The sequence below is a fragment of the Amborella trichopoda genome, chromosome 5 (assembly GCF_054954075.1).
Source record: "Amborella trichopoda isolate Santa Cruz 75 chromosome 5, AtrichopodaSantaCruz75HAP2 v2.0, whole genome shotgun sequence".
NCBI lineage: Eukaryota > Viridiplantae > Streptophyta > Magnoliopsida > Amborellales > Amborellaceae > Amborella > Amborella trichopoda.
The window spans coordinates 12,933,187-12,960,500 of record NC_142340.1 but is presented as its reverse complement, the minus strand read 5'-3'; the positions used below and the strand labels follow the sequence as shown (position 1 = coordinate 12,960,500).

General features: G+C 38.9%; 1 long non-coding RNA gene across 1 annotated transcript; it reads left to right on the top strand.

The window, feature by feature from the left end:
• LOC110008053 (uncharacterized) lies at window positions 1-27,025 on the top strand. The gene is made up of 2 exons (XR_016056015.1): window positions 1-5,784; window positions 5,908-27,025. It is a non-coding gene; the product is annotated as an uncharacterized LOC110008053 (long non-coding RNA).
• Window positions 27,026-27,314: the final 289 nt, after the last annotated feature.

The following is a 27,314-nucleotide window of genomic DNA, read 5'->3' as shown; positions in this document are numbered from 1 at the left end:
GGGGGGGGGGGGGGGGTGGAGAAGAGATATGGTGATGTTGTCTGTTCGCTCTTTTCTTTTTTATTTGGTTAGGTTCAGTTTGGTATAGTGATATAGTTTTTGCTCATTAGTTGTAAATGGTTATATGTTGATTGTGAAATCTTGATTTGTATCGATTGTTCTCCTTACGTACCATGATGATTTGCCCTTGTAATTGGTGGGGAACACATTGGATTCTTTCGAGTTTGGTGTCTAGCAGTGTAGTTTGATTTATTTGGACCCAACTTCGGACCTTCTTTCTTGTTGTCTAGCATAGAGTTGCTCTTTGTTAATTATATGATTATACACTTGTGTCCCGCGATGCTGTAGGTAGGGGAGCTATATACCAATCGGTTGTTTGCCCAATGGGATCCATTGCATACGATAGCTGTGTGGGCTCTATTTAGTATGGTTTAATTATAGTTTAGTGTTTTGGATCTCTCAAAGGTATATACATTCGCTGTTATGTTAGGGGTTTAGGCTGCATCATGGTGGTAGCAACCTTATTGTTAGTTGATTTGTATTTCAGTTTCTTGTTGCATTTTGCTGGATGACTGGCAGTTGGGTTTCTATATGCTTTCTGACGGGAACATGCAGACTGTTTTGGGTGAGACTGTGAAGTCTTAGTTTGTAATGATTATTTTCCTTTGGTACCATGGTGATTGGTCCTTGCTGGAGGTGGCACACATGGAGCCGTTTCGAGTTTTTTATTTTGCAGTGTGGTTTGATTTATCTGGATTCAACTTTGGACCTTTCTTGTTGGCCAGCCTAGAGTTGCTCTTTTATAATTATATGATGATACTATTACGGTCTGGCGTTGCTGTAGGTGGGGGAGCTATATATCAATTGGTGGTTTGCTTAATGGGCTCCATGGCATACGGCTGCTGGGTGGGCTCCATTTGGTATGTCTAAATTATAGTGAAGTGTTATGGATCTCGCTGATGTATATACATTGGTTGTTGTTATGTTAGGGGATTTGGCTGCATCATGTTGCTAGCAACCATAATTTTTGTTGATTTGTATTTGAGTTTCCTGTAGCATTTTTGTTGGGTGGCTGGTGGTTAGGTTTCTATATGCTTTCTTGCTGGAAGATATGTGGACAATATGACGTGTCGAGAGTGCCAAGACCATTCAAATGTCAGAAACATGTGTACCATTTATGGAGCTCTGTTGAATGGGCACAAGTTATCCTTGATATCTTTGAATATCAATTTTATCGATGATACACTCTCTATTGGCTTTCTGCCTGATCTTATGAGGTGTGTAGGTAGTTCCATCCTTGGGGTCTCTAACAGTGACTCTTCTGGACCAGAAGCGCCAACACAAATGGATTGGGGTTTGGTGCACGTGGTTATTAATTGAGATCCGGTTGCAAAAGATGGTTCGATCTGTATCTTGCCTTTACCTATTTGACTTGAAGTTGTCTGAGTTGTCTAGTGTTGGATTGATTCTTCCAGCGACCTTTTGGTTTCAGATGGAATGAGCATGAAAAGTTACCTGAGATATTTATTTATTGGATTTTCAGAGATCAGAGGTGGAAGAGAAGGGATATGGTGATGTTGTCCGTTCTCTCTTGACTTTTTTATGGGTCGGGATCAGTTTGGTTCAATGTTATAATTTTTGCTCATTGGTTGTAAATGTTTATATGTTGATTGTGAAATCTTGATTTGTATTGATTGTTCCCCTTAGATAGCATGATAAACACATTGGACTGTTTCGAGTTTGTTGTCTAGCAGTGTGGTTTATTTTATTTGCACCCAACTTTTGAACTTCTTTCTCAACTTTTGAACTTCTTTCTTCTTGTCTAGCCTAGAGTTGCTCTTAGTTAATTATATCATTATATGCTTGTGTCCCTCGATGCTGTAGGTGGGGGAGCTATATATCAATCAGTTGTATGCCCAATGGGATCCCTTGCATACGGCTGCTGTGTCGGCTCAATTTAGTAAGGTTTAATTATAGTTTAGTGCCTTGGATTTCTCAAAGGGTATGCATTGGCTGTTATGTTAGGGGTTTAGGCTGCAGCATGGTGGTAGCAACCATGTTGTTAGTTGATTTGTATTTCAGTTTCTTGTTTCATTTTGCTAGATGACTGGCGGTTGGTTTTCTCTATGCTTTCTGACTGGAACAAGCGAACAGTTTGAGGTGATGGGAGCGCCGGGAACATCGTTTAGCATTTATAGTGCTATGATGAAGGGTCGTAAGTTATTCGTGATCTCTTTGGATGTCAATTTCATTGATGATACATTCTATATTGGTTATCTGTCTGATCTACAAGGTGTCTTGGTAGCTGCGTGTTTGGTGTATGTTACAGTGAACTCTCCATTGGTGGACCAGGAGCGCCAACACACAAGGAATGTGGACGGGTACATTAATTTGTTAATTGAGAACTGGTTGCAAAGTGAAAGATGGTTTGATCTGTGCCCCGTGTCCTGACCTTTCATGTGAATTGTAGTTTTTTGAGTTTAGTGTTGGATTGATTTATACATTCTTTTAGTCACCGTTTGGTCTGAGATATAAAGAGGATAAAAAGATAACTGAGATATGCATTTTTTGGTTTTTCAGATATTGGAGGTGTGGAATAAAGGGGATTTGGTGGTTTTGTTCTTTCACTCTTTAATTTTTTATTGGCGGTTCCTTTTATTCAAGATTTTGTTTAGTTGAGCACCTATAGGAGCTGTTGTATATTGGTCCATCATTATACTCGATGCTATTCTCTCTCTTTAAATAAGCTCTTTGCAATATGTTGTTTTTGTTACTTTGGTATCTGGGCTTTACCTCTTTATTCTATGTTTATTTTGTTTTCCTTGAGATTTGTGTTTGTATAGTTTGATTATCATCTTTGGCTTCAGTACATTTTGTTATATGTTTTTTTTTTATTTGTGAATGTGAATTCTTAGTTTGCATTGATTATTCTCCTTAGGTACCATGGTGATTGGTCCTTGCAAACGGCGCGGTACACATGGAGCCGTTTCGAGTTTGTTATTTAACAGTGTGGTTTGATTTATCTAGATTCAACTTTGGACCTTTCTTGTTGGGTAACCTAGAGTTGCTCTTGTAGCCTGGCGATGCTATAGGTGGGGGAGCTATTTATCATTTGATGGTATGCTTAATGGGCTCCATGGCATACGGATGCTGGGTGGGCTCCATTTGGTATGTCTAAATTATAGTGTAGTGTTATGGATCTCTCAGATGTATATACGTTGGCTGTTGTTATGTTAGGGGTTTTGGCTGCATCATGTTGCTAGCAACCATATTTTTAGCTGATCTATATTTGAGTTTTCTGTAGCATTTTATTGGGTGGCTGGCTGTTAGGTTTTTATATGTTTTCTTTTCAGAAGATAACTGGACAGTATGAGGTGATGAGAGTGCCAAGAACATTTAAATATCAGAAACATGTGTACCATTTATGTAGCTTTTCTAGTGTTGGATTGATTCTTCCAGCGATCTTTTGCTTTCAGATGGAATGAGCATGAACAGTTACCTGAGATATTTATAGGATTTTCCTATAGCATTTTATTGGGTGCCTGGCACTTAAGTTTCTATATGCTTTCTTGCAGTAAGATATGTGAAGAGCATGAGGTGATGAGAGTGCCAAGAACATTCAAATATATGAAACATGTATACCTTTTATGGAGCTCTGTTGAATGAGCGTAAGTTATGCTTGATTTCTTTCGATGTCAATTTCATGACTGATACACTCTCTATTAGCTTTCTGCCTTATCTATGAGTTGTGTAGGTAGTTCCATCCTTGGGGTTTGTGACAGTGACTCTTCTGGACAAGAAGCGCCAACATAAATGGAATGGGGTCGGGTGCACATGGTTATTAATTGAGATGTGGTTGCAAAAGACGGTTTGATCTGCCTCTTGCCCTGCCCTATTTGACTTGCAGTTGTCTGAGTTGTCTAGTGTTGGATTGATTCTTCCAGTGACCTTTTGGTTTCAGATGGTATGAGCATGAAAAGTTAACTGAGATATTAATTTGTTGGATTTTCAGAGATCGGAGGTGGAAGAGAAGGGATATGGTGATGTTGTCTGTTTGCTCTTTACTTTTTTGTTGTTCGGGATTAGTTTGGTACAGTGATATAGTTTTTGCTCATTGGTTGTAAATGTTTATAGGTTGATTGTGAAATCTTGAATTGTATTGATTGTTCTCCTTAGGTACCGGGATGATTTGTAATCAGTGGGGAACACATTGGACTGTTTCGAGTTTGTTGTCTAGCAGTGTGGTTTGATTTATTTGGACCCAACTTTGGACCTTCTTTCTTGTTGTCTAGCCTAGAGTTGCTCTTTGTTAATTATATGATTATACGCTTGTGTCTCAAGATGCTGTAGGCGGGGGAGCTATATATCAATCGGTTGTTTGCCCAATGGTATCCATTGCATACGGCTGCTGTGTGGGCTTTATATTATATGGTTTAATTATAGTTTAGTGTTATGGATCTCTCAAAGGTATATACATTGGCTGTTATGTTGGAAGTTTAGGCTGCATCATGGTGGTAGCAACCATATTGTTAGTTGATTTTTATTTCAGTTTCTGGTTGCATTTTGCTGGATGACTGGCTGTTGGGTTTCTATATGCTTTTTGACTGGAACATGCGTATTGTCTGAGGTGACGGGAGTGCTAGGAACATCGTTTACCTTTTATACAACTTTGATGAATATTCGTAAGTTATCCTTGATCTCTTTGGATGTCGTTTTCATTGATGATACATTCTATATTGATTTCTGCCTGATCTACGAAGTGTCAGAGTAGCTCCCCACTTTGGTGTCTGTAACAGTGAACTCTCCAATGGTGGACCGGGAGTGCCAACACACATGGAATGGGGACGGGGTACAATGGGTTGTTTATTAAGAACTGGTTGCAAAGTGAAAGATGGTTTGACTTGTGCCTCTTCTCTTGACCTTTCATGTGAATTGTAGTTTTTTGAGTTTAGTGTTGATTTTGATTTATACGAGTGCTGGGAACATCGCTTACCATTTATAGAGCTCTGATGAATGACCGTAAGTTATCCTCGATATCTTTGGATGTCAATTTCGTTGATGATACATTCTATATTGGTTTTTTGCGTGATCTACAAGGTGCCAGAGTTGCTCCGTCTTTGGCGTCTGTAACAGTGAACTCTCTAGTGGTGGACCAGGAGCGCCAACACTCCTGGAATGGGGACGGGTACATTGGGTTGTTAATTGAGAGTTGTTTCAAAGTGAAAGATGGTTTGATCTATGCTTCTTGTTCTGACCTTTAGTTTTTTGAGTTTAGTGTTGGTTTGATTTTTATTTTCTTTTAGTCACCGTTTGGTTTGAAATGGAAAGAGGATCTAAAGTACACTTAGATATGCATTTTTTGGTTTTTCAGATATTAAAGGTGTGGAATAAAGCGGATTTGATGGTGTTGTCCATTCACTCATTACTTTTTTATTGGTGGTTCCTTTTATTCAGGATTTTCTTTAGTTGAGCTCCGGTAGGAGCTGTTTTATATTGGTCCATCACTATACTCAATACTATTCTCTCTCTTGATTTAAGCTCTTGACAATATGTTGTGTTTGTTACTTTGGTATCTGGGCGTTACCTCTTTATTCTTTGTTTATTTTGTTTTCCTTGAGATTTATGTTTGTATAGTTTGATTATCATCTTTTTCTTCGGCACATTTTGTTATCTGTTTTTTTTTGATTTGTGATTGTGAAGTCTTGTTTGCGATGATTCTTCTCCTTATTAGGTACCATGGTGATTGGTCCTTGCAGACGGTGGCACACATGGGGCAGTTTCGAGGTTGTTGTCTAGCAGTGTGGTTTGATTTATCTGGATTCATCTTTGGACCTTTCTTGTTGGCTAGCCTAGAGTCGCTCTTTTTTATATATATGATGATACTCTTGCGGCCTGGCGATGCTGTAGGTGGGGGAGCTATATATCTATTGGTTGTTTGCTTAACTGGCTCCTTGGCATACGGCTGCTGGGTGGGCTCCCTTTGGTATGTCTAAATTATAGTGAAGTGTTATTGATCTCTCAGATGTATATACCTTGGCTGTTGTTATGTTAGGGGTTTTGGCTGCATCTTGTTGCTAGCAACCGTAGTTTTTGGTGATCTGTAATTGAGTTTCTGCAGCATTTTGTTGGGTGGTTGGCAGTTCTATCTGCTTTCTTGCTGGATGATATGTGGAATGTATGAGGTGACGAGAGTGCTAAAAACATTCAAATATCAAAAACATGTGTACCATTTATGGAGCTTTGTTGAATGGGCGTAGGTTATGCTTGATTTCATTGGATGTCAATGTCGTGTATGAGGTGTGTTGGTAGTTCCATTCTTGGGGTTTGTAATAGTGACTCTTCTGGACCAGACGCGTTAACACAAATGGAATGGGCTGGGGTGCACATGGTTATTAATTGAGATCTGGTTGCAAAAGATTTTTTGATCTGCCTCTTACCATTACCAATTTTACTTGCGGTTGTTTGAGTTGTCTAGTGTTGGATTGATTCATCCAGCGACCTTTTGGTTTCAGATGAAATGACCATGAAAAGTTACCTAAGATATTTATTTTTTTTATTTTCAGAGATCGGAGGTGGAAGAGAAAGGATATGTTGATGTGGTCCGTTCTCTCTTTACTTGTTTGTTTGTCGAGATCAGTTGGGATGGGATCAGTTTGGTACAGTGTTATAGCTTTTGCTCATTGGTGGTAAATGTTTATTTATTGATTGTGAAATCTTGATTTGTGTTGATTGTTCTCCTTAGGTACAATGATGATTTGCCCTTGTAATTGGTGGGGAACACGTTGGACTGTTTCGAGTTTGTTGTCTGGCCATGTGGTTTGATTTTTTTGGACCCAACTTTGGACCTTCTTTCTTGTTGTCTAGCCTAGAGTTACTCTTTGTTAAGTATATATGATTATATGCTTGTGTCCCGCTAAGCTGTAGGTGGGGAAGCTATATATTGATCGGTAGTTTGCCCAATGGGATACTTTGCATACATTTGCTCTGTGCTCTATTTAGTATGGTTTAATTATAGTTTAGTGGTTTGGATCTCTCAAAGGAATATACAAGGGCTGTTATGTTGGAGGTTTGGGCTGCATCATGATGGTAGCAACCATATTGATAGTTTATTTGTTTTTCCGTTTCTTGTTGCATTTTGCTGGATGATTGGCAGATGAGTTTCTATGTGCTTTTTGAGTATAACATGCGGACTGTTTGAGGTGACGGGAGTGCCAGGAACATCGTTTACCATTTATAGAGCTCTAATGAATTGTCGTTAGTTGTCCTTGATCTCTTTGGATGTCAATTTCATTGATGATACATTGGATATTGGTTTTCTGCCTGATCTACGAGTTGTTGGGGTAGCTCTGTCTTTTGTGTCTCCAACAGTGCACTCTCCTGAGGTGGACCAGGAGCATCAACTCAGATTGATTGGTGACGGGAACATTGGGTTGTTAATTGAGAACTGGTTGCTAACTGAAACATGGTTTGATTTGTGCCTCTTGTCCTGACCTTTCATGTGAATTATAGTTTTTTGAGTTTAGTGTTGGTTTGATTTATACATTCTTTTAGTCACTGTTTGGTTTGAGAAGGAAAGAGGGGCAAAAGTCAACTGAGATATGCATTTTTGGGTTTTTCAGAGAGGATTTGGTGGTGTTGTCCATTCACTCTTTACTTTTTTATTGGTGGTTCCTTTTATTCAGGATTTTCTTTAGTTGGGCTTCTATAGGAGCTGTGGTATATTGGTCCGTCACTATACTCGATGTTATTCTCTCTCTCTAAATAAGCTCTTGACAATATGTTGTGTTTGTTACTTTGGTATCTGGGCGTTACCTCTTTATTCTATGTTTATTTTGTTTTCCTTGAGATTTGTGTTTGCATAGTTTGATTATCATCTTTGGCTTAAGCACATTTTGTAACCTTTTTTTATTTATTTGTGATTGTGAAGTCTTAGTTTGCAATGATTATTCTCTTTAGGTACCATGGTGATTGGTCCTTGCACACGGTGGTACACATGTGGCCGATTCGAGTTTGTTATCTTGCAGTGTGGTTTGATTTATCTGGATTCAACTTTGGACCTTTCTTGTTGGCTAGCCTAGAGTTGCTCGTTGTTAATTTTATGATGATACTCTTGCGGCCTGGCGATGCTGTAGGTGGGGAAGCTATATATGAATCGGTGGTTTGCTTAATGGGCTCCATGGCATACGGCTGCTGGGTGGGCCCGATTTGGTATGTCTAAATTATAGTGAACTGTTGTGGATCTGTCAAATGTATATATGTCGGCTGTTGTTATGTTAGGGGTTTTGGCTGCATCATGTTGCGAGCAACTATATTTTTAGCTGATGAGCATTTTGCTGGGTGGCTGGCAGTTAGTTTGTAATGATTATTCTCCTTAGGTAACATGGTGATTGGTCCTTACAGACGGTGGCACACATGGGCCCGTTTCGAGTTTGTTGTTTGGCAGTGTGGTTTGATTTATCTAGATTCAACTTTAGACCTTTCTTGTTGGCTAGCCTAGAGTTGCTCTTTGATAATTAGATGATGATAGTCTTGCAGCTTGGTGATGCTGTAGGTGGGGGAGCTATATATCAATTGGTGCTTTGCTTAATGGGCTCCATGGCATACGGCTGCTGGGTGGGCTCCATTTGGTATGTCTAAATTATAGTGATGTTTTATGGATCTCTCATATGTATATACGTTGGCTGTTGTTATGTTAGGGGTTTTCGCTGCATCATGTTGCTAGCAACAAAATTTTTAGCTGATATGTATTTGAGTTTCTTGTAGCATTTTGTTGGGTGGTTTGCAGTTAGGTTTCTATATACTTCTTGCTGGAAGATATGTGGACTGTATGAGGTGACGAGAGTGCCAAGAACATTCAAATATCAGACGCATGTGTACCATTATGGAGCTTTGTTGAATGGGCATAACTTATCCTTGATATGTTTGGATTTCAGTTTCATAGATGATGCACTCTATTGGCTTTCTGCCTGATGTATGAGGTGTGTAGGTTGTTCCATCTTTGGGGTTTTTAATAGTGAGTCTTTTGGACCAGAAGCACCAACACAAATGGAACCAGAAGCACCAACACAAATGGAATGGGGTCTGGTGCATATGGTTATTATTTGAGATCTGGTTGCATAAGATGGTTTGATCTGCCTCTTGCCCTGACCTATTTGACTTGCAGTTGTCTGAGTTGTCTAGCGTTGGATTGTTTCTTCTAGCGACCTTTTGGTTTCAGTTGCAATGGGCATGAGAAGTTATTCTTGAGATATTTATTCAATGGTTTTTTAGACATTGGAGGTGGAAGAGAAGGGATATGGTGATGTTGTTCATTCTCTCTTTACTTTTTATTTCGTCGGGATCAGTTTGGAACAGTGTTATAGCTTTTGCTCATTGGTTGTAAATGTTCATATGTTGGTAGTGAAATCTTGATTTGTATTGATTATTTTCGTTACACGATGATTTGCTTTTGTAATCAGTGGGGAAAACATTAGACTGTTTCGAGTTTGTTGTCAAGCAATGTGGTTTGATTTATTTGGACCCAACTTTGGACCTTCTTTCTTGTTGTCTAGCATAGAGTTGCTCTTTGTTAATTATATGATTATACGTCTGTGTCCCGCGATGCTTTAGGTGGGGGAGCTATACATCAATCGGTTGTTTGCCCAATAGGATCCATTGCATACGACTGCTGTGTGGGCTCCATTTAGTATGGTTTAACTGTAGTTTAGTGTTTTGCATCTCTCAAAGGTATAAACATTGGCTGTTATGTTGGGGGTTTTGCTGCATCGTGGTGGTTAAGCAACCATATTGTTGGTTGATTTGTATTTCAGTTTATTGTTGCATTTTACGAGATGACTGGCAGTTGGTTTCTATTTGCTTTCTGACTGGAACATGCACATTGTTTGAGGTTACGAGAGTGCCAGGAACATCGTTTACCATTTATAGAGCTTTGGTGAATGGTCGTAAGTTATCCTCGATATCTTTGGATGTCAATTTCATTGATGATACATTCTATATTGATTTTCTGCTTGATCTACGAGGTGTCAGGGTAGCTCCGTCTTTGGTGTCTGTAATAGTGAACTCTCCTGTGGTGGACCAGCAGCACCAACTCATATGGATTGGGGACGGGTACATTGGGTTGTTAATTGAGAACTGGATGCAAAGTGAAAGATGGTTTGATCTTTGCCTCTTGTCCTGACCTTTCATGTGAATTGTAGTTTTTCGAGTTTAGTGTTGGTTTGATTTATATGTTCTTTAAGTGACCGTTTGGTTTGAGATAGAAAGTGGATCTAAAGTCAATTGAGATATGCATTTTTTGTTTTTTCATATATTTGAGGTGTGGAATAGATGGGATTTGGTGGTGTTGTCCATTCCCTCTTTACTGTTTTATTGGTGGTTCCTTTTATTTAGGATTTTCTTTAGTGGAGCTCCAATAGGAGCTGTTGTATGTTGGTCTATCACAATACTCGATTGTATTCTCTCACTTTAATTAACCACTTGACAATATGTTGTGTTTGTTAGTTTGCTATTTGGGCGTTACCTCTTTATTCTTTGTTTATTTGGTTTTCCTTGAGATTTGTGTTTGCATAGTTTGATTGTCATCTTTGTCTTCAGCATAGTTTGTTATCTTTTCTTTTCGATTTTTGATTGTGAAGTCTTAGTTTGCAATGATTCTTCTCCTTAGGTACTATGGTGATTGGTCCTTTCAGACAGTGGCACACATGGGGCAGTTTCGAGTTTGTATTCTAGCAGTGTTGTTTGATTTATCTGGATTCAACTTTGGACCTCTCTTGTTGGCTAGCCTAAAGTTGATCTTTTCTAATTATATGATGATACTTTTGCGGCCTGGCGATGCTTTAGGTGGGCGAGCTATATATCTATTGGTTGTTTGCTTAACGGGCTCCATGGCATATGGCTGTTGGGTGGGCTCCATTTGGTCATTTTATATTATAGTGAAGTGTTATGGATCTCTCAAATGTATATACGTATGCTGTTGTTATGTTAGGGGTTTTGGCTGCATCATGTTGCTAGCAACCATATTTTTAGCTGATCAGTATTTGAGTTTCCTGTAGCATTTTTTTGGGCGACTGGCAGTTAGGTTTCTCTATGCTTTCTTGCTGGAAAATATGTGGACAGTATGAGGTGACGAGAGTGCCAAGAACATTCAAAGATCAGAAACATGTGTACCATTTATGGAGCTTTGTTGAATGGGTGTAAGTTATGCTTGATTTCTTCGAATGTCAATTTCTTGTATGATACACAACTGGAATGGGTCGGGTGCACATGGTTTTTAATTGAGATCTGGTTTCAGGAGATGGTTTGATCTGCCTCTTGCCTTGTCCTATTCGACTTGCAGTTGTTTGAGTTGTGTAGTGTTGTATTGATTCTTCCAGCTACCTTTTGGTTTCAGATGGAATGAGCATGAAAAGTTACCTGAGATATTTATTTATTGGATTTTCAGAGATCAGAGGTGGAAAGGAAGGGATATGGTGATGTTGTCCGTTCTCTCTTTGCTTTTTTATTGGTCGGGATCAGTTTGGTACAGTGATATCGTTTTTTCTCACTGGTTGTAAATGTTTATATGTTGATTGTGAAATCTTAATTTGTATTGATTGTCCTGCATAGGTACCATGATGATTTGCCCTTGTAATCGGTGGGGAACACATTAGACTGTTTCGAGATTGTTGTCTAGCAGTGTGGTTTGATTTATTTGGACCCAACTATGGACCTTCTTTCTTGTTGTCTAGCCTAGAGTTGCTCTTTGTTAATTATATGATTATATGCTTGTGTCCCGCGATGCTGTAGGTGGAGGAGCTATATGTTGATCGGTTGTTTGGCCAATGGGATCCATTGCATACGACTGCTGTGTGGGCTCTATTTAGTATGGTTGAATTATAGTTTAGTGTTATGGATCTCTCAAAGGTATATACATTGTCTGTTATGTTGGGGGTTTTGACTGCATCATGGTGGTTACAACCATATTGTTAGTTGATTTGTATTCCAGTTTGTTGTTGCGTTTTTCTTGATGACTGGCAGTTGGGTTTCTTTATGCTTTCTGACTGGAACATGCGGACTGTTACATGCGGACTGTTTGAGGTGACGGGAGTGCTAGGAACATCATTTTCCATTTATAGAGCTCTGATGAAAGGTCGTAAGTTATCCTTGATCTCTTTGGATGTCAATTTCATTGATGATACATTCTATATTTGTTTTCTGCCTGATCTACGAGGTGTCAGGGTAGCTCCGTCTTTGGTGTCTGTAATAGTGAACTCTCCTGTGGTGGACCAGCAGCACCAACTCATATGGATTGGGGACGGGTACATGGGGTTGTTAATTGAGAACTGGATGCAAAGTGAAAGATGGTTTGATATGTGCCTCTTGTCCTGACCTTTCATGTGAATTGTAGTTTTTCGAGTTTAGTGTTGGTTTGATTTATATGTTATTTAAGTGACCGTTTGGTTTGAGATAGAAAGAGGATCTAAAGTCAATTGAAATATGCATTTTTTTTTTTTCCATATATTTGAGGTGTGGAATAGATGGGATTTGGTGGTGTTGTCCATTCACTCTTTTCTGTTTTATTGGTGGTTCCTTTTATTTAGGATTTTCTTTAGTGGAGCTGCGATAGGAGCTGTTGTATGTTGGTCTATCGCAATACTCGATGCTATCCTCTGACTTTAATTAACCACTTGACAATATGTTGTGTTTGTTAGTTTGCTATTTGGGCGATACCTCTTTATTCTTTGTTTATTTGGTTTTCCTTGAGATTTGTGTTTGCATAGTTTGATTGTCATTTTTGTCTTCCGCATAGTTTATCTTTTCTTTTCGATTTTTGATTGTGAAGTCTTAGTTTGCAATGATTCTTCTCCTTAGGTACTATGGTGATTGGTCCTTTCAGACAGTGGCATACATGGGGCAGTTTCGAGTTTGTATTCTGGCAGTGTTGTTTGATTTATCTGGATTCAACTTTGGACCTCTCTTGTTGGCAAGCCTTAAGTTGATCTTTTCTAATTATATGATGATACTCTTGCAGCCTTGCGATGCTTTAGGTGGGCGGGCTATATATGTATTGGTTGTTTGCTTAACGGGCTCCATGGCATATGGCTGCTGGGTGGGCTCCATTTGGTCATTTTATATTATAGTGAAGTGTTATGGATCTCTCAAATGTATATACGTATGCTGTTGTTATGTTAGGGGTTTTGGCTGCATCATGTTGCTAGCAACCATATTTTTAGCTGATCAGTATTTGAGTTTGCTGTAGCATTTTGTTGGGCGACTGGCAGTTAGGTTTCTCTTTGCTTTCTTGCTTGAAAATATGTGGACAGTATGAGGTGACGAGAGTGCCAAGAACATTCAAAGATCAGAAACATGTGTACCATTTATGGAGCTTTGTTGAATGGGTGTAAGTTATGCTTGCTTTCTTCGAATGTCAATTTCTTGTATGATACACAACTGGAATGGGTCGGGTGCACATGGTTTTTAATTGAGATCTGGTTTCAGGAGATGGTTTGATCTGCCTCTTGCCTTGTCCTATTCGACTTGCAGTTGTTTGAGTTGTGTAGTGTTGTATTGATTCTTCCAGCTACCTTTTGGTTTCAGATGGAATGAGCATGAAAAGTTACCTGAGATATTTATTTATTGGATTTTCAGAGATCAGAGGTGGAAAGGAAGGGATATGGTGATGTTGTCCGTTCTCTCTTTGCTTTTTTATTGGTCGGGATCAGTTTGGTACAGTGATATCGTTTTTTCTCACTGGTTGTAAATGTTTATATGTTGATTGTGAAATCTTAATTTGTATTGATTGTCCTGCATAGGTACCATGATGATTTGCCCTTGTAATCGGTGGGGAACACATTAGACTGTTTCGAGATTGTTGTCTAGCAGTGTGGTTTGATTTATTTGGACCCAACTATGGACCTTCTTTCTTGTTGTCTAGCCTAGAGTTGCTCTTTGTTAATTATATGATTATATGCTTGTGTCCCGCGATGCTGTAGGTGGAGGAGCTATATGTTGATCGGTTGTTTGGCCAATGGGATCCATTGCATACGACTGCTGTGTGGGCTCTATTTAGTATGGTTGAATTATAGTTTAGTGTTATGGATCTCTCAAAGGTATATACATTGTCTGTTATGTTGGGGGTTTTGACTGCATCATGGTGGTTACAACCATATTGTTAGTTGATTTGTATTCCAGTTTGTTGTTGCGTTTTTCTTGATGACTGGCAGTTGGGTTTCTTTATGCTTTCTGACTGGAACATGCGGACTGTTACATGCGGACTGTTTGAGGTGACGGGAGTGCTAGGAACATCATTTTCCATTTATAGAGCTCTGATGAAAGGTCGTAAGTTATCCTTGATCTCTTTGGATGTCAATTTCATTGATGATACATTCTATATTTGTTTTCTGCCTGATCTACGAGGTGTCAGGGTAGCTCCGTCTTTGGTGTCTGTAATAGTGAACTCTCCTGTGGTGGACCAGCAGCACCAACTCATATGGATTGGGGACGGGTACATGGGGTTGTTAATTGAGAACTGGATGCAAAGTGAAAGATGGTTTGATATGTGCCTCTTGTCCTGACCTTTCATGTGAATTGTAGTTTTTCGAGTTTAGTGTTGGTTTGATTTATATGTTATTTAAGTGACCGTTTGGTTTGAGATAGAAAGAGGATCTAAAGTCAATTGAAATATGCATTTTTTTTTTTTTCATATATTTGAGGTGTGGAATAGATGGGATTTGGTGGTGTTGTCCATTCACTCTTTTCTGTTTTATTGGTGGTTCCTTTTATTTAGGATTTTCTTTAGTGGAGCTGCGATAGGAGCTGTTGTATGTTGGTCTATCGCAATACTCGATGCTATCCTCTGACTTTAATTAACCACTTGACAATATGTTGTGTTTGTTAGTTTGCTATTTGGGCGATACCTCTTTATTCTTTGTTTATTTGGTTTTCCTTGAGATTTGTGTTTGCATAGTTTGATTGTCATTTTTGTCTTCCGCATAGTTTATCTTTTCTTTTCGATTTTTGATTGTGAAGTCTTAGTTTGCAATGATTCTTCTCCTTAGGTACTATGGTGATTGGTCCTTTCAGACAGTGGCATACATGGGGCAGTTTCGAGTTTGTATTCTGGCAGTGTTGTTTGATTTATCTGGATTCAACTTTGGACCTCTCTTGTTGGCAAGCCTTAAGTTGATCTTTTCTAATTATATGATGATACTCTTGCAGCCTTGCGATGCTTTAGGTGGGCGGGCTATATATGTATTGGTTGTTTGCTTAACGGGCTCCATGGCATATGGCTGCTGGGTGGGCTCCATTTGGTCATTTTATATTATAGTGAAGTGTTATGGATCTCTCAAATGTATATACGTATGCTGTTGTTATGTTAGGGGTTTTGGCTGCATCATGTTGCTAGCAACCATATTTTTAGCTGATCAGTATTTGAGTTTGCTGTAGCATTTTGTTGGGCGACTGGCAGTTAGGTTTCTCTTTGCTTTCTTGCTTGAAAATATGTGGACAGTATGAGGTGACGAGAGTGCCAAGAACATTCAAAGATCAGAAACATGTGTACCATTTATGGAGCTTTGTTGAATGGGTGTAAGTTATGCTTGCTTTCTTCGAATGTCAATTTCTTGTATGATACACAACTGGAATGGGTCGGGTGCACATGGTTTTTAATTGAGATCTGGTTTCAGGAGATGGTTTGATCTGCCTCTTGCCTTGTCCTATTCGACTTGCAGTTGTTTGAGTTGTGTAGTGTTGTATTGATTCTTCCAGCTACCTTTTGGTTTCAGATGGAATGAGCATGAAAAGTTACCTGAGATATTTATTTATTGGATTTTCAGAGATCAGAGGTGGAAAGGAAGGGATATGGTGATGTTGTCCGTTCTCTCTTTGCTTTTTTATTGGTCGGGATCAGTTTGGTACAGTGATATCGTTTTTTCTCACTGGTTGTAAATGTTTATATGTTGATTGTGAAATCTTAATTTGTATTGATTGTCCTGCATAGGTACCATGATGATTTGCCCTTGTAATCGGTGGGGAACACATTAGACTGTTTCGAGATTGTTGTCTAGCAGTGTGGTTTGATTTATTTGGACCCAACTATGGACCTTCTTTCTTGTTGTCTAGCCTAGAGTTGCTCTTTGTTAATTATATGATTATACGCTTGTGTCCCGCGATGCTGTAGGTGGAGGAGCTATATGTTGATCGGTTGTTTGGCCAATGTTATCCATTGCATACGACTGCTGTGTGGGTTCTATTTAGTATGGTTTAATTATCAAAGGTATATACATTGGCTGTTATGTTGGGGGTTTAGGCTGCATCATGGTGGTTACAACCATATTGTTAGTTGATTTGTATTCCAGGTTGTTGTTGCATTTTTCTTGATGACTGGCTGTTGGGTTTGTTTATGCTTTCTGACTGGAACATGCGGACTGTTACATGCGGACTGTTTGAGGTGACGGGAGTGCTAGGAACATCGTTTACCATTATAGAGCTCTGGTGAATGGTCGTAAGTTATCTTCGATATCTTTGGATGTCAATTTCATTGATGATACATTCTATATTTGTTTACTGCCTGATCTACGAGGTGTCAGGGTAGCTCCGTCTTTGGTGTCTGTAATAGTGAACTCTCCTGTGGTGGACCAGCAGCACCAACTCATATGGATTGGGGACGGGTACATTGGGTTGTTAATTGAGAACTGGATGCAATGTGAAAGATGGTTTGATCTTTGCCTCTTGTCCTGACCTTTCATGTGAATTGTAGTTTTTCGAGTTTAGTGTTGGTTTGATTTATATGTTCTTTAAGTGACCGTTTGGTTTGAGATAGAAAGTGGATCTAAAGTCAATTGAGATATGCATTTTTTGTTTTTTCATATATTTGAGGTGTGGAATAGATGGGATTTGGTGGTGTTGTCCATTCACTCTTTACTGTTTTATTGGTGGTTCCTTTTATTTAGGATTTTCTTTAGTGGAGCTCCGATAGGAGCTGTTGTATGTTCGTCTATCACAATACTCGATGCTATTCTTTCACTTTAATTAACCACTTGACAATATGTTGTGTTTGTTAGTTTGCTATTTGGGCGTTACCTCTTTATTCTTTGTTTATTTGGTTTTCCTTGAGATTTGTGTTTGCATAGTTTGATTGTCATCTTTGTCTTCAGCATAGTTTGTTATCTTTTCTTTTCGATTTTTGATTGTGAAGTCTTAGTTTGCAATGATTCTTCTCCTTAGGTACTATGGTGATTGGTCCTTTCAGACAGTGGCACACATGGGGCAGTTTCGAGTTTGTATTCTAGCAGTGTTGTTTGATTTATCTGGATTCAACTTTGGACCTCTCTTGTTGGCTAGCCTAAAGTTGATCTTTTCTAATTATATGATGATACTTTTGCGGCCTGGCGATGCTTTAGGTGGGCGAGCTATATATCTATTGGTTGTTTGCTTAACGGGCTCCATGGCATATGGCTGTTGGGTGGGCTCCATTTGGTCATTTTATATTATAGTGAAGTGTTATGGATCTCTCAAATGTATATACGTATGCTGTTGTTATGTTAGGGGTTTTGGCTGCATCATGTTGCTAGCAACCATATTTTTAGCTGATCAGTATTTGAGTTTGCTGTAGCATTTTGTTGGGCGACTGGCAGTTAGGTTTCTCTTTGCTTTCTTGCTTGAAAATATGTGGACAGTATGAGGTGACGAGAGTGCCAAGAACATTCAAAGATCAGAAACATGTGTACCATTTATGGAGCTTTGTTGAATGGGTGTAAGTTATGCTTGCTTTCTTCGAATGTCAATTTCTTGTATGATACACAACTGGAATGGGTCGGGTGCACATGGTTTTTAATTGAGATCTGGTTTCAAGAGATGGTTTGATCTGCCTCTTGCCTTGTCCTATTCGACTTGCAGTTGTCTGAGTTGTCTAGTGTTGTATTGATTCTTCCAGCTACCTTTTGGTTTCGGATGGAATGAGCATGAAAAGTTACCTGAGATATTTATTTATTGGATTTTCAGAGATCAGAGGTGGAAAGGAAGGGATATGGTGATGTTGTCCGTTCTCTCTTTGCTTTTTTATTGGTCGGGATCAGTTTGGTACAGTGATATCGTTTTTTCTCACTGGTTGTAAATGTTTATATGCTGATTGTGAAATCTTTATTTGTATTGATTGTCCTGCATAGGTACCATGATGATTTGCCCTTGTAATCGGTGGGGAACACATTAGACTGTTTCGAGTTTGTAATCTAGCAGTGTGGTTTGATTTATTTGGACCCAACTATGGACCTTCTTTCTTGTTGTCTAGCCTAGAGTTGCTCTTTGTTAATTATATGATTACACGCTTGTGTTCCGCGATGCTGTAGGTGGAGGAGCTATTTGTTGATCGGTTTGGCCAATGGGATCCATTGCATACGACTGCTGTGTGGGTTTTATTTAGTATGGTTTAATTATAGTTTAGTGTTATGGATCTCTCAAAGGTATATACATTGGCTGTTATGTTGGGGGTTTAGGCTGCATCATGGTGGTTGCAACCATATTGTTAGTTGATTTGTATTCCAGTTTGTTGTTGCATTTTTCTTGATGACTGGCAGTTGGGTTTCTTTATGCCTTCTGACTGGAACATGCGGACTGTTACATGCGGACTGTTTGAGGTGACGGGAGTGCTAGGAACATCATTTTCCATTTATAGAGCTCTGATGAAAGGTCGTAAGTTATCCTTGATCTCTTTGGATGTCAATTTCATTGATGATACATTCTATATTTGTTTTCTGCCTGATCTACGAGGTGTCAGGGTAGCTCCGTCTTTGGTGTCTGTAATAGTGAACTCTCCTGTGGTGGACCAGCAGCACCAACTCATATGGATTGGGGACGGGTACATTGGGTTGTTAATTGAGAACTGGATGCAAACTGAAAGATGGTTTAATCTGTGCCTCTTGCCTTAATCTTTCATGTGAATTGTAGTTTTTTGAGTTTAGTGTTGGTTTGATTGATACGTTCTTTTAGTCACTGTTTGGTTTGAGATGGAAAGAGGATAAAAAGTCATCTGAGATATGCATTTTTTTGTTTTTCAGATATTGGAGGTGTGGAATAAGGGGATTTGGTGGTGTTGTCCATTAACTCTTTACGTTTTTATTGGTGGTTCCTTTTTTTCAGGATTTTCTTTAGATGAGCTCCTGTAGGAGCTGTTGTATATTGATCCATCACTATACTCGATGCTATTCTCTCTCTCTAAATAAGCTCTTTAAACTATTATGTGTTTGTGATTGTGAAGTCTGAGTTTGCAATGATTATTCTCCTTAGGTACAATGGTGATTGTCCTTGCATGGGGCCGTTTCGAGTTTGTTGTCTAGCAGTGTGGTTTGATTTATCTGGATTCAACTTTGGACCTTTCTTTTTGGTTAGCCTAGAGTTGCTCTTAGTTAATTATATGATGATACTCTTTCGGCTTGGCGATGCTGTAGGTGGGGGAGCTATATATGAATTGATGGTCTCCTTAAAGGGCTCCATGATATTCGGCTGCTGGGTGGGCTCCATTTGGTATGTCTAAATTATAGTGAAGTGTTATGGATCTCTCAGATGTATATACGTTGGCTGTTGTTATGTTAGGGGTTTTGGCTGCATCATGTTGCTAGCAACCATATTTATAGCTGATCTGTATTTGAGTTTCCTGTAGCATTTTATTGGGTGGTTGGCAGTTAAGTTTCTATAGGCTTTCTTTCTGGAAGATATGCGGACAGTATGAGGTGACGAGAGTGCCAAGAACATTCAAATATCAGAAACATGTGTACCATTTATGGAGCTCTGTTGAATGAGCATAAGTTATACTTGATATCTTTGGATGTCATTTTCATGTATAATGCACTCTATTGGCTTTCTTCCTGATCTATGAGGTGTGTAGGTAGTTCCATCCTTGGGGTCTGTAACAGTGAGTATTCTGGACCAATAACCCCAACTCAAATGAAATGGGGTCGGGTTCACATGGTTATTAATTGAGTTCTGGTTGCAAAAGATGGTTTGATCTGCCTCTTGCCTTGACCTATTTGATTTGCAGTTGTCTGGTGTTGGATTGATTCTTCCAGCGGCCTTTTGGTTTCAGATGGAATGGCATGAAAATTTATACCTAAGATATTTATTTATTGGATTTTCTGCGATTGGAGGTTGAAGAGAAGGGATATGATGATGTTGTCTGTTCTCTCTTTGCTTTTTATTGGACGGGATCAGTTTGGTACAGTGTTGTGGCTTTTGCTCATTGGTTGTAAATGTTTATCTGTTGATTGTGAAATCTTAATTTGTATTAATTGTTCTCCTTAGGTACCATGATGATTTGCCCTTGTAATCGGTGAGGAGCACATTGGACTATTTCGAGTTTGTTGTCTAGCAGTGTGGTTTGATTTATTTGGACCCAACTTTGGACCTTCTTTCTTGTTTTCTAGCCTAGTGTTGCTCTTATTTAATTATATGTTTATATGCTTGTGTCCCGCGATGCTGTTGGTTTCGGAGCTATATATCATTCGGTTTTTTTCCGAATGGGATCCATTGCATTCGGCTGGTGTGTGGGCTCTATTTAGTTTGGTTTAATTTAAGCCTAGCGTTTTGGATCTCTCAAATGCATATAGATTGGCTGTTTTGTTGGGGGTTTAGGCTGCATCATGGTGGTAACAACCATTTGGTTAGTTGATTTGTATTTCAGTTTGTTGTTGCATTTTTCTCGACGATTGGCAGTTGGGTTTCTCTATGCTTTCTGACTGGGACATGCGGATTGTTTGAGTTGACAGCAGTGCTAGGAACATCGTTTACCATTTATAGAGCTGTGATAAATGGTCGTAGGTTATCCTTGATCTCTTTGGATGTCAATTTCATTGATGATATATTCTATATTGGTTTTCTGCCTGATCTATGAGGTGTTTGGGTAGCTCCGTCTTTGGTGTTTGTAACAGTGAACTCTCCAGTGGTGGACCAGGAGCTCTAACACACATGGAATGGGGACGGGTACATTGGGTTGTTAATTGAGAACTGGATGCAAAGTGAAAGATGGTTTGATCTGTGCCTCTTGTCCTGACCTTTCATGTGAATTGTTGTTTTTTTAGTTTTGTGTTGGTTTGATTTATACGTTCTTTTAGTCACCGTTTGGTTTGAGATGGAAAGAGGATCAAAAGTCAACTGAGATATACATTTTTTGGTTTTTCAGATATTGGAGATGTGGATTTGGTGGTGCTGTCCATTCACTCTTTACTTTGTTATTGGTGGTTCCTTTTATTCAAGATTTTCTTAAGTTGAGCCCTGTAGGAGCTGTTGTATATTGGTCCATCACTATACTCGATGCTATTCTCTCTCTTTAATTAAGCTCTTGACACTATGTTTTGCTTGTTACTTTGGTATCTGGGCGTTACCTATTTATTCTATGTTTATTTTGTTTGCCTTGAGATTTGTGTTTGTATAATTTGATTGTCATCTTTGGCTTCAGTACATTTTGTAATCTGTTTTTTTTTCGTGATTCTGTAGTCTTAGTTTGCAATGATTATTCTCCTTAGGTACCATGGTGATTGGTCCTTGCAGACAGTGGCACACATGGGGCCGTTTCGAGTTTGTTGTCTAGCAGTGTGGTTTGATTTATCTGGATTCAACTTTGGACCTTTCTTGTTGGCTAGCTTAGAGTTGCTCTTTGTTAATTATATGATGAAACTCTTACGGCCAGGCGATGTTGTTGGTGGGGGAGCTATATATGAATTGGTAGTTTGCTTAATGGGCTCCATGGCATACGGCTGCTGGGTGGGCTCCGTTTGGTATATCTAAATTATTGTGAAGTGTTATGGATCTCTCAGATGTATATACATTGGCTGTTGTTATGTTAGGGGTTTTGGCTGCATCATGTTGCTAGCAACCATATTTTTAGCTGATCTGTATTTGAGTTTTCTGTAGCATTTTGTTGGGTGGCTGGCAGTTAAGTTTCTATATGCTTTCTTGCTGAAAGATACGCGGACAGTATGAGGTGACGAGAGTGCCAAGATCATTCAAATATCAGAAACATTTGTACCATTTATGGAGCTCTGTTGAATGGGTGTAAGTTATCCTTGATATCTTTGGATGTTAATTTCATGGATGATGCACTCTATTGGCTTTCTGCCTGATCTATGAGGTGTGTATGTAGTTCCATCCTTAGGGTCTGTAACAGCGAGTCTTCTTGACTAATAGCACCAATACAAATGGAATGGGTCAGGTGCACATGGTTTTTAATTGAGATCTGGTTGCAAACGATGGTTTGATCTGCCTCTTGCCTTGACCTATTTGACTTGCTGTTGTCTGAGTTGTCTACTGTTGGATTGATTCTTCTAGCGACCTTTTGGTTTCAATTGGAATGGGCATGAAAAGTTATACTTGAGATATTTATTTATTGCGTTTCGGCGATCGGAGGTGGATGTTGTCCGATCTCTTTTTACTTTTTATTGGTTTGGATCAATGTGGTACAGTGTTATTGCTTTTGCTCATTGGTTGTAAATGTTTATATGATGATTGTGAAATCTTGATTTGTAATGATTGTTCTCCTTGGGTACCATTTTTTTTTTTTTCAGATATTGGAGATGTGGAATAATGGGGATTTGGTGTTGTTGTCCATTCACTCTTTACTTTGTTATTGGTGGTTTTTTTTATTCAAGATTTTCTTTAGTTGAGCTCCCGTAGGAGCTGTTGTATATTGGTCCATCACTATACTCGATGCTATTCTCTCTTTAAATGAGCTCTTGACACTATGTTTTTTTTGTTACTTTGGTATCTGGGCATTACCTATTTATTCTATGTTTATTTTGTTTTCCTTGCGATTTGTGTTTGTATAGTTTGATTATCATCTTTGGCTTCAGTACATTTTGTAATCTGTTTTTTTTTTTTTTTTGGTGATTGTGAAGTCTTAGTTTGCAATTACTATTCTCCTTTGGTACCATGGTGATTGGTCCTTGCTGACAATGGCACACATGGGACCGTTTCGAGTTTGTTGTCTAGCAGTGTGGTTTTATTTATCTAGATTCAACTTTGGACCTTTCTTGTTGGCTAGCCTAGAGTTGCTCTTTGTTAATTATATGATGATACTCTTTACGCCCTGGCGATGCTGTAGGTGGGGGAGCTATATATGAATTGGTAGTTTGCTTAATGGGCTCCATGGCATACGGCTGCTGGGTGGGCTCCATTTGGTATGTCTAAATTATAGTGAAGTGTTATGGATCTCTCAGATGTATATACGTTGGCTGTTGTTATGTTAGGGGTTTTGGCTGCATCATGTAGCTAGCAACCATATTTTTAGCTGATCTGTATTTGAGTTTCTTGTAGCATTTTGTTGGGTGGCTGGCAGTTAAGTTTTTATATGCTTTCTTGCTGAAAGATATGCAGACAGTATGAGGTGACGAGTGTGCCAAGAACATTCAAAGATCAGAAACATGTGTACCATTTATGGAGCTCTGTTGAATGGGCGTAAGTTATCCTTGATATCTTTGGATTTCAATTTCATGGATGATGCACTCTATTGGCTTTCTGCCTGATCTATGAGGTGTGTATGTAGTTCCATCCTTGGGGTCAGTAACTGTAAGTCTTCTGTACTAATAGCGCCAATACAAATGGAATGGGTCGGGTGCACATGGTTATTAATTGAGATCTGGTTGCAAACGATTGTTTGATCTGCCTTTTGCCTTGACCTATTTGACTTGCAGTTGTCTGAGTTGTCTAGTGTTGGATTGATTCTTCCAGCGACCTTTTGGTTTCAGATGGAATGGGCATGAAAAGTTGTACGTGAGGTATTTATTTATTGGATTTCAGCAATCGGAGGTGGAAGAGAAGGGATATGGTGATGTTGTCCGTTCTCTCTTTACTTTTTATTGGTTTGGATCAATGTGGTACAGTGTTATTGCTTTTGCTCATTGGTTGTAAATGTTTATATGATGATTGTGAAATCTTGATTTGTATTGATTGTTCTCCTTAGGTTCCTTGATGATTTGCCCTTGTAATGGGTGGGGAACACATATTGATTGTTCTCCTTAGGTACCATGATTTATTTGGGCCCAACTTTGGACCTTCTTTCTTGTTGTCTAGCCTAGAGTTGCTCTTTGTTAATTATATGATTATACGCTTGTGTCTCGTGATGCTGTAGGTGGGGGAGCTATATATCAATCGGTTTTTATCCCCAATGGGATCCATTGCATTCGGCTGCTGTTTGGGCTCTATTTAGTATGGTTTAATTTAAGTTTAGTGTTTTGGATCTCTCAAAGGTATATACATTGGCTGTTATGTTGGGGGTTTAGGCTGCATCATGGTGGTTACAACCATATTGTTAGTTGATTTGTATTCCAGTTTGTTGTTGCATTTTTCTTGATGACTGGCAGTTGGGTTTCTTTATGCTTTCTGACTGGAACATGCGGACTGTTTGAGGTGACGGGAGTGCTAGGAACATCATTACCATTTATAGAGCTCTGATGAAAGGTAGTTAGTTATCCTTGATCTCTTTGGATGTCAATTACATTGATGATACATTCTATATTGGTTTTCTGCCTGATCTACGAGGTGTCAGGGTAGCTCTGTCTTTGGTGTCTGTAATAGTGAACTCTCCTGTGGTGGACCAGCAGCACCAACTCATATGGATTGGGGACGGGTACATTGGGTTGTTAATTGAGAACTGGATGCAAAGTGAAAGATGGTTTGATCTGTGCCTCTTGCCTTAACCTTTCATGTGAATTGTAGTTTTTTGAGTTTAGTGTTTTGTTGATTGATATGTTCTTTTAGTCACTGTTTGGTTTGAGATGGAAAGAGGATCAAAAGTCCACTGAGATATGCATTTTTTGGTTTTTCAGATGTTGGAGGTGTGAAATAAAGTGGATTTGGTGGTGTTGTCCATTCACTCTTTACTTTTTTATTGGTGGTTCCTTTTATACAGGATTTGCTTTAGTTATGCTCCTGTAGGAGCTGTTGTATATTTGTCCATCATTATACTCGATGTTATTCTCTCTCTTTAGATAACCTATGTTGTGTTTGTTACTTTGGTATCTGGGCGTTACCTCTTTATTCTATGTTTATTTTGTTTTCTTTGAGATTTGTGTTTGTATAGTTTGATTATCATCTTTGGCTTCAAAAACCTTTTATTATCAGTTTTTTTTGATTTGTGATTGTGAAGTCTTAGTTTGCAATGATTATTCTCCTAAGGTACCATAGTGATCGGTCCTTGTAGATGGTGGCACGCATGGGGCTGTTTCGAGTTTGTCGTCAAACAGTATGGTTTGATTTATCTGGATTCAACTTTGGACCTTTTTTGTTGGCTAGCGCTCTTTGTTAATTATATGATGATACTCTTACGGCCTGGCGATGCTGTAGGTGGGGGAGCTATATATGAATTGGTAGTTTGCTTAATGGGCTCCATGGCATACGGCTGCTGGGTGGGCTCCATTTGGTATGTCTAAATTATAGTGAGGTGTTATGGATCTCTCAGATGCATATACGTTGGCTGTTGTTATGTTAGGGGTTTTGGCTGCATCATGTTGCTAGCAACCATATTTTTAGCTGATCTGTATTTGAGTTTCTTGTAGCATTTTGTTGGGTGGCTGGCAGGTAAGTTTCTATATGCTTTCTTTCTGGAAGATATGCAGACAGTATGAGGTGACGAGAGTGCCAAGAACATTAAAAGATGAGAAACATGTGTATCATTTATGGAGCTCTGTTGAATGGGTTGTAAGTTATCCTTGATATCTTTGGATGTCAATTTCATGGATGATACACTCTATATTGGCTTTCTGCCTGATGTATGTGGTGTGTAGGTATTTCCATCTTTGGTGTCTGTAACAGTGACTCTTCTGGACCCGAAGTGCCAACACAAATGGAATGGGGTCGGGTGCACATGGTTATTAATTGAGATCTGGTTGCAAAACATGGTTTGATCTGCCTCTTGCCCTGACCTATTTGCCTTGCAGTTGTCTGAGTTTTTTAGTGTTTGATTGATTCTTTTAGCGACCTTTTGGTTTCTTATGGAGTGAGCATTAAAAGTTACCTGAGATATTTATTTATTGGATTTTCGGAGATCGGAGGTGGAAGAGAAGGGATATGGTGATGTTGTTTGTTCTCTCTTTACTTATTCATTGGTTGGGATCAGTTTGGTTCAGTGATTTACTTTTTGCTCATTGGTTGTAAACGTTTATATGTTGATTGTGAAATCTTGATTTGTATTGATTGATCTCCTTAGGTACCTTGGTGATTTGCCCTTGTAATCGGTGGTGAACACATTGGACCGTTTTAAATTAGTTGTCTATTAGTGTGGTTCGATTTTTCTGGGCTCAACATTGGACCTTCTTTCTTGTTGTGTAGCTTAGAGTTGTTCTATGTTAATTGTCTGAGTCAACATGGATAGATGAATGAATTCCATGATTTATAAGATATAAATGATTTATAGGATATTCTTTTACTTATTTGGCCATAGCATCCTTTATCTCCTGGTCCATCACTCCACAACATGTTGTTTTTGTCTCTGAAGATCCAACACTCTACTTCATGGTGTATTTTGCTCTTTTCCTCATTCAGGCTTCTTGTTTTCTAGTCTCTGGACTATCACTCTTTGTCATGTTTATTATGTTTTGAAGAGATACTGGTGTGCCCAGCGATGGTTATCTTGCCATCATTATTCATCCATGATTTGAGACATGAATCTACCGAGGTTTTGAAGGTGAATTGAGATTGTAGCATAGTTTTTATTGAAATTCAGATCCATATCCAATTTCAAGTATTGGTGATACCTCATCTTATTGGCTTCTTGGCTGGTTGTTTCCTAGTCACGCTTCTTAGCAGTATTGGCCTCTCTATTTGTTTGTATAAGTTGCTTGAGCTTGGTGGTCGCTGTCCTTGTGACAGGTTTTCAGGAACCATTTGAGCAAGATATGTTAACTGAAACATGGATGGTGTTGCCTTTGTGTGGGTTCAGGTTTTTACATGTTTTAGTTTGATGATATTTTTTTGCAGATCAGTTGATCTTTGACGTTTTGTGATTATAATTATGGTGTAATTTTTGGAGGAAATTATAATTCCTGTATTTGCTTTTGTGTTCTGATTTGTTTGGGTTTCTTAATCTTCTACTCAAATTTATGAAGTTTGTATTTATGCTTCAATTTGTGTTCAGTGTGTACTCGTATCCTTACCAGATTGTGCATTCAAAGGATCTACTTTATGTAAGATGATCAACTCTCTATAAGATGGGCCTAGTTGCAATAGGTTACGACCTTCTATTTTATGGTTTAATCGAGTCTCCCGATTCTCTTGCCATCTCTTTTCAATTGTTCTCTGTTATTCTCCTGCCATCTCCTTTCAATTGTTCTCTGTTATTCTTTCTTGGTGATTCT